General features: G+C 41.3%; 1 non-coding gene across 1 annotated transcript; it reads right to left on the bottom strand.

The window, feature by feature from the left end:
- Nucleotides 1–7,736: 7,736 nt before the first annotated feature.
- On the bottom strand, nt 7,737–7,899 carry LOC120366509 (U1 spliceosomal RNA). Its single transcript, XR_005581159.2, has one exon. It is a non-coding gene; the product is annotated as a U1 spliceosomal RNA (small nuclear RNA).
- Between the last annotated feature and the right edge of the window lie 701 nt (nt 7,900–8,600).

The following is an 8,600-nucleotide window of genomic DNA, read 5'->3' as shown; positions in this document are numbered from 1 at the left end:
CTATTGAGAAAATTCCCCCAATTAAATATATTTTTATAATCTCTTTCTTGCTCTCTTATAAAGTTAGTATTTGAGTAAATTTAATATGCTTAGTTGTACACTTATTGCAGAAAGAACTCATCATCCTCTTCAAACCATCACTGGAAATCTCTCCAAGTCAAATACGTCCAGATTGCAACTTACTCTATTTTGTGAATTTTTCTCATCCTACTGAAGACTAATAATAAACTGATTCCAAAATTCTTCATAAAACATTCTATTTTCCTCCTCAGTTTAAACACCCCGATTTTATCTTTGAATGTGATTAACTTTCCTATAAACAGACTTGAGCTACTGATGTCTCCACTAGAAAATGCAAACTAGTGAAGTCTGAATTACTGAGTTAGCTTTACTAGTGTCTCCTGAATCAATCCATCAAATATCTGCAATACATTTTCCACTCAGGTAAGTGCACCTGGTGATAAAATGGATCCATATGACGGTCCTTACCCGTAAGGAGGGACAAGATTTACAAACATGAATTGATTAGTGAATAACAAAATACATGCATTTTGTTGTACTGAATTCAACACACATAATGCAGATGATTTGTCAGCAAAGGAGGGAATTACCAACCAGCTTTTGCAGGAAACTCTCTTTAAATGGGGTAAGAAATGGGTCAAAGTAGAAGCTGACATTTTTGAATATTCACAATAACAATAATTGTAGCAGTAATGATAATAGATTTTTCTGAGCACCTATTATGCTTAGTCAGCATTGTGTCACCATGCTTTACCTGCATTGCCCTTATCAGATATGTGATCTCATTTGTCTCATCCATACATATTTTGAATAGGTAGAAAAAAATAATCTTAGTTCAATTTTGTAGATAAGGAGACGATTGAGAAAAGATATACAAACTGCACAAATTCATGTGCATTCATTCAAAACTATTCATACAATGTACTCTGAAAAGCTAGGACTATGTATTCGGCAAACATATAATGCTTGCCCTCTCAGAACACAGAATACTTAATATATTAATTATATCAGAAATAAATGTATAGAGGCAAGCTAGGATAAGTGCTCCACAGAAAATGTTGAAGTGCCATGAGCTTGTAATAATAATACAGACTTACTTTGAGAAACTGAGGCAGATGCCTGTGGTGGAGAGATCTGTGAACTGCTAGCTGCAGGAAGAGGATAGAGTTAATTAGTTGGAAGTGGGGCAAGGTAAACGGAGAAGAATGGGCTTCTTGAGACTTTCCTGGCAGAGGGAAAACATTGTATGAATAGACCGAAGTCTAGGAGAAAAGGTTTCCCAAAGACAGAAAGCATCTTTGGAACTCAGGGTCAAAATGGAGTATTGTAGAGGCTAGACAAATAAGTTCAGATTATGCACAGTTCTGTGAGTTGTGTTAAGACATTTGTTTTATATTGTAGAGAATTTTTAAGTTTTAAGCAGAGGAGAGACTTTTGCATTAAAAAAAAATCCCTTGGTTGTAGAGTGGAGAATATATTAATGAGACCTAGAGTAGAGACAGGGTGCTGGACAGGAGGCTCTTCTAGGAGTGAAGAGGGTTGTGGTGGCTTGACCTAGGTGGTGACAAACAGACTGGAAAGAAGTCAGCGGGATGAGAGATTTTGAAGACATAAAGTTAACAAAGCTTGAAGATTGATTGGCATGGGGGTGGAGAAGAGGCTAAAGAAACGACAGAGCAGTCATCTCAGATTCAAGTCTAGGGCTCTACACAATGTGACAAGGCCTGCTGGAGCCAGGGACTTGTTCTTAATTTAGATCTTAACTATATCTGGGCAATGAACAGTGAGTGTCAGAACTAGGGATACAGAGACTGGTTAGGAAATGAGGCCACTTCCCAAGCTCTACTGTGGTATTTTGGATGCTGGAGTTGTGGGAATCTGCGGAGGAGGGGTGTGTGTGTGTGTGTGTGTGTGTGTGTGAGAGAGAGAGAGAGAGAGAGAGAGTGTGTGTTAAGTTTTCTCTCCTGCCCCAGTTTCTATGAGCTGCTCTGTCTTTTGTGTTCTTTGCCAAGAGGAAAGAAAACAGATTGTTCTTGCTTAGAGCATTCAGCTGACTCGACTGATGCCAAACCAAAAAAAGCCCTAAGAACATAATAATAATTGCTCATGTGTACACATCACTTTACAGTTTACCAAGGGCTCCACATTACACTCATAAAACTGCAAAGCCTGTGAGGCAAGCACTCTGCTATTAATTCTATTGCAATTTGAAAGAGACAAAGAATGTTCAGAGAGGTTAAAATGACTGTCTTCAGCCATACAGCATATTTGCATAATCCAGATCTTCTGACTTTATGCTGAGATCTCCTTCCATTAGCTGTATCAGGCTTGGGTTCACTGGGAAGGAGCCACCAACGACATGAAGGACTCTGTATAGTCCTTCCTCATTTACAAAGTGCTTCCATACTGGACAACTAACTTTTATCATCACAACAAGACTCAGGTTATTGGTCTCATCCTACATGAGAAAACAAGGTCACAGATACCCAACGTCAAATAGTCAGCAAGTAGTGCAGCTGGAAATTGAGCCCAGTTCTTATTTTATTGCCCCCCACCTTTTTTTTTGCCTCCCAGAACTACTGTTAAGCTAAACGGCATGGGATCTTAGGTTCAGAGAGAGATTTAAATAATTCAAATAAGATGTGTGTTGGGGATGCCCTCACAAATCCAGAGTCCAGGTTAAAACCCTCCACTGAATGAGGCCAGGTTAGCAGCAGTGAGGAGTGGTTGGGTTAAGAGCAGCTGTCGCTGCAATCTCCTAATTGGAAATAATTGGGATTCTGTCTCAAACCACAGAGCCCTGATTTAGCCAACTCAGCCTCAACCAGGAAGCATCTGTTGCCATCTCCAATGGCAACAGTTCAATTCCCCACTCCAGCGCACCATCTTCCCGGCCAACTGGCAGGCAGTGACTACTCACACCCTGCCGGCTTCTAGACCCAGCCCTGAGGCCCCAGGAAGAATAAAGTTAGGTCAACGTCTCAAGTTAGCGTAAGGTGAAGAGGTGGAGGCAGGGAAAGGCTTAATGGCACAGTGCTAGATGACCTCCTTTTTTAAAAAAATATTTATTATACTTTAAGTTCTGGGGTCCATGTGCAGATTGTGCAGGTTCGTTACATAGGCACGCATGTGCCATGGTGGTGGATGGCTGCATCCATCAGCCATCATCTACATTAGGCATTTCTTCTAATGCTATCCCCCCCAATCCCTCCACCCCCTGCTATTCCTCCCCTAGTCCCCCACCGCCCAGGCACCCAGTGTGTGATGTTCCCCTCCCTATGTTTGTGTGTTCTCATTGTTCAACACCCACTTATGAGTGACACTGTGCAGTGTTTGGTTTTCTGTTTTTTGGGAAAAGGGAACTAACATTCCTGAGGATATGTTGGGTACTGTTCTGCGATGCTGACACATGCAAATCTACGTCATGTATAGATTGGTGTCTATTAAATATACATGAGACACAGGATAACGCCATTTTACAGAGGAAGAGACGGACTCACAGAGGTTATATTGTTGGTCCAAGGTCACAGAGCTGGTGAGTTGTAGAGTTAGGACTAGAACTCTTTTCCCTCCTGTGCTAAAGTTCTTTCCACATTTCTACTCAGGCTCATATTTTGTCATCTCTATTGCTTTTAGACCCTCTCTGGAGTGTTCCTGGTCTCATTTCTACCTCTATCTCAAGGCAGAGATTACGAGCCACCTGCTTTTTGAAAATGTCCCTTTCCCCTCAGGTAAAGTCATGGGTAGAAACCCAAAACTAAGAAAGCGCAGAGAGGAACTTAGAAAAAGAACTCATGAATTTCTGAGCAGCAAATAATGGTTATTGTTATATTACCTTGCTTGTGTGATACTGGAAAGAGACTTCTGTTTATTATGTTAATGAATCCTCTGTGATTCTCCATTGCTTGTGTATAATTAAGACGCCTTTTAAAAAATACCTTCCTCTGGAGTTTGGGAAAACTAAAGTGTTTGTTTGGATTGGTAATAACTAATAACAAAAAATACGGTAACTGCTTCCAAAGGAACTGCAGGAAATGAGCTATCTGCTGGCACAAGGAGGACGCTGAGGAAGACCTAATGCCCATCGCTCTGTAGGGGTGCAGGATTAGGGAGGCAATTACCTATTCTTCACCAGTCCACCAATTTTAAGGGATTCTCAGTGCCACGTTTTAGGGAAAAAAGTTGATAATTGAAGCAGGTCCAAAGAAGGGCCTTCAGATGGCAAAAATGCTTGGGATGTTTCCACATAGGGCTTGGTAAGATGGATAAACTCCTCTGGGCCTCATTTTTCTCATTTTAAAGATGAGCAAATTTGAGGCAATTGGTAGTCTCTCCATTTTACTTTTTTATTTGCTGTTAATTATTGGTTTGTTTAATGAGGATGGGACAGAGTAATGGATTACAGATCTCTCTCAGAATCTACCTCTCAAATAAGTGTTAAGCACCTACAATATGCCTGATATAATTCCAGCTATTCAGAATACATCCATAAACACAGGCCTGTGTGGGATGAAAGAGGCAAGTAAACCAACATACGGAGAAGATAATTTTAGATTATGATAGGGGATGTCGAGAAAACAAAACAGAATAATGAGGGTAATGTGACAAACGGAATCAAAAAGTTAATAGTTTGGCTGTGAAGGAGGTAATAGTTAAAGTTCAGGATTGAATGGCCAGAAGGCATCAACCAGGCACAGATCTGGAAGCAAGGTGTTCCAGCAGAGGTAACAGCTAGCACAGATTTCCTGCAGCAGAAGACAGTTTGGTATCTTTTTGGAATACAAATAGGCCTGGAGTAGCTGTGGTTCAGTGACTAAGAGGGAGAGGGGAAAAGATGACGGCAGAGAATAACCAGGGGTCAGATCACGCAGGGCCCGGTCTACTTCAAGTACAATGTGAGGAAGCCTTCTGAGGGTTCTATAAAGTAGTGCATGATATTTATGTAATGACAAATATGGACTCTCTCCATAATTAAACGTGCATAATCACAAAATCAATTATTGTTTTAGAGCAGGTGTCCCCAGACTTTTTACACAGGGGGCCAGTTCACTGTCCCTCAGGCCGTTAGAGGGCCGCCACATACTGTGCTCCTCTCACTGACCACCAATGAAAGGCTCTTTCTAGTTCTTACATGGTGTGAGTCTATGTAATACGCATTTGAAGGAATTAGCATTGTCTAGCTAAAAGGCAGTAATTGACAATAATGTTTGATAATATAAAGGATGCTGAGCAAGAGAGGGTTTGTTTTTATTCGACGGAAAGCTGCAGTCGTTTTCACTGTTGGCTCCCGTTTCTCACCCCTCCCTGCATGCCCTCTCCCACTCCCAGCTACCGTGTTGTATTGAGAGTTCACCACTCTCATCCACTACTCTTCATCTACTACTTGTGGATGAAAAGACGCAAGTCCTAACCAGGACCAATATTTAGAAAAGAGAGGCAAGGAGTGTGTACCTCCTTTTATTCAAGTCCTAACGTTCTTACTATCTCTTTCACAAAACCTTTCCAAATACTTGCATATTTATTTGTAGATAATGCTTTGTTTCTTCAGCTTGAATTTAAGCTCCTAGAGTGCTGTATGCCTGCATGATTTATATTTAGATAGGGTCTTGCCTGAAAAGATTTCAAAAATAGATACCATGTTTCCATATTTTTTAAAAAAAATATGCAACACAGTTTATTATGGGCTGAATAAATTGTGTCCCCGCTGCCCTCAAATTCCAAATTCATATGTTGAAGTTATAACCCCAGTATCTCAGAATGTGATTGTATTTGGAGATAGGGCATTCAAAGAGGTTATTAAGGTAAAATGAGGTCATATGAGTGAGCTTTTATCTAATATTACTGATGCACCTATAAGAAAAGGCAGGCGGATCGCCTGTGGTCAGGAGTTTGAGACCAGCCTGGCCAACATGGTGAAACCCCATCTCTGCTAAAAATACAAAAATATTAGCTGAGCACAGTGGTGGGCACCTGTAATCCCAGCTACTCGAGGAGCTGAGGCAGGAGAATCACTTGAACCCAGAAGGCAGAGGTTGCAGTGAGCCAAGAGTGCACCACCGCACTCCAGCCTGGGTGACAGAGTGACACTCTGTCTCTAAAGAAAGAAGGAAAGAAAGAAAAGGGGATTAGGACATAGACATGCACATGCACAGAGAAAGACTGTGTGAGGACACAGCAAGCCAAGAAGAGAGGTCTCGAAAGAAACCAAACGTGCTTGATCTTGGACGCCTAGCATCCAGAACAGCAATAAAATAAATTTCTGTTGTTTAAACCATCCAGTCTGTGGTATTTTGTTATGACAGCCCTGGAAAACCAATATAGTCTGCCATCGTGTGTGTGTGTGTGTGTGTATGCGTGCATAAACAGATGAAATCACTCAGTATTCCAGAAGTTAAATGCCCTAATATATTGTAAGCTCTGTGAAGTAGACTATATTTCCTCCTTTCATTGCTATACCTAGTTTAGCACTTAGCACATTGCAGGCATTCAAAGGTATGTTTGTTTAATTGTCAAATGAACCAAGATTCCCTGAAGCTAGAAGGAATCCTCAAGGTCATATAGGCTAGTAGTTGTTGAACTGTGTTGTTACAGTAGTATCTTTCTGAAAAACAAAATCTTACCTGAAGGGCTTCTATATAAGGTGGTTAAGAATAGAGCTGCTGTGGTTAAAGGGAGAATTGATAAGACCAGGACGCCTGGCCTCTCCTCAGCTAACTAACTTGTGGAAATTCTTGGGTGACTGTGGTTGATCTAGAGGCAAGATCAGCAAACTTCTCCCATAAAGGGCCAGTGAGTATATGTATTTACATAGGATTTCTTTATAACTATTTAATTCTACGATTATACCAAAGGCACAGTCATGAGCAATGTGTAAGTGATAGTGACTGTGTTCCAATAACACTTCATTAACAAAAACAGGGAGGAGGTCAGATTTGGCCCAAGGACCATAATTTGCCAACCTCTGATCTAGAGCAACCTGGCTATTTCTCAAGCAAGGAAATGAGCCCCAGAAAGGACATTGGATGGCTGCATTTATTAAGGTTCTGCTACCAGTTTAATTTCCTGTATTCTATAAGAGGTATCATTTTTTTTAGGACATACATGATCATATCTCTCCTTAGTTTGTTCAAACTCTGCAAGATTCCCCAACTCCAATGGAATAAAATCTCAGTTCCATAGATGGGCAAGAAAGTTCTTTGTGGGTTGATTGATGCTAATTCTTAACATTTCCTCTTCTCCCACTTCTCTGTGTGGTCAGTGGCCTCCACTCCCATTCACATCAGAGGCATTCTGAAATACACTTTTTCACGTCCCTGAATCTTTTAATATGCTATTTTCTTTATCTAGAATTATTTTCCTATTTCTTGTCATCCTGGATATTCTTTCCTGTTGTTCAAGATTTTGTGCAAATGGTAATCCCTTCTTTAACATGAAACTGTGTATTACTTAGGGTACAGGATAAGGGCTATAATAACAGAGAGAATCCAACATTGATTTTCCTGTCCAGAGATAAGTGGTCTAGCCTCAGTTCTATGAGGTCACACAATGGCCCAGGTTACCTCCAGATTATTGCCCCACTGTTCCCTGCGGGTATTAATCTTCCCTAGGCAATTAAGCCTGGCTCACCAGCATCTTGTATTCATTAGGACATAATGGGGTAGGAGGAAGAAAGTTTGTTGAGGACAGAAATTTTCTTTTCTTTAAAAAAACAAAAACAGGGGAAGGCGCAAACGCAGCCCCCACTACCACAAATTATGTAGTCTAGTTTCCCACATTTGGGGAAATCGCAGGGGTCAGCACATCTGGAGTGCAATGGATCAGCCTCGCCCTGGGAAAACCACTTTCATGATCATGGTATCTCCCCTGCCAGGTAAGTATACAGAAATTTTCTTTTTAAAGATCATGACTCCACAGTTGGATATATCACTTCCATTCACATCCATTAATCAGAAGTAGGCCTCATGCCTATGATAAGGGGCTGGGGCCATGCAGCCAGCTAAATCTTGGCAGGTTCCATTGTCAAAAGGAAGAAGGAAAGACTGGGTGAATCCTCAGGGGAAACTGGCTATCTCTATGGCAATACCTATTTCGTCTTAATCTCTTCTCCTCCTCCCACATCATAGACACACCTTCATTCCCAATCTTATCACCTCGTTTCACGGTGACTTCCATATTTGTCTAGACTGTAAGAACTTCAAGGGCAGCTGTCTTCTCTTACCCAGCTTTGTGACCAAGTTTTTTAGCACTAGGCTTAGCACCAAGCGAATGAATCCAAACAATAAAAATGGCAGGCCCAGAGAGCTTAAATGATGTTGCAAGTTTAGTCAGTACCAGCCCAGGAGCCTGGCTCTTTCCTGCCCTGATTTGGAGAGATCATAAACAGATAGTTAGAAAAGTCAGATTTCAGGTAACAGAGCTAAAGTTTTAGGAAGCACTGATAACCCCTACCAGGAGAGGCTCAGGTCAGTTCACGGGCACAAATAAGGCTCACCCACGCTGCAATGCGTGTACTTGAGGGAGATTGCTCAGTCCCCATATGGCAGATGGGGACCATTGTGTCCCTCTCTCCATGCCAGCTA

Source organism: Saimiri boliviensis, chromosome 2 (assembly GCF_048565385.1).
Source record: "Saimiri boliviensis isolate mSaiBol1 chromosome 2, mSaiBol1.pri, whole genome shotgun sequence".
In the NCBI taxonomy this organism is placed as follows: Eukaryota; Metazoa; Chordata; class Mammalia; order Primates; family Cebidae; genus Saimiri; species Saimiri boliviensis.
Note: the sequence above shows the minus strand (reverse complement) of the source record. Positions and strands in the feature narration are given on the sequence as shown.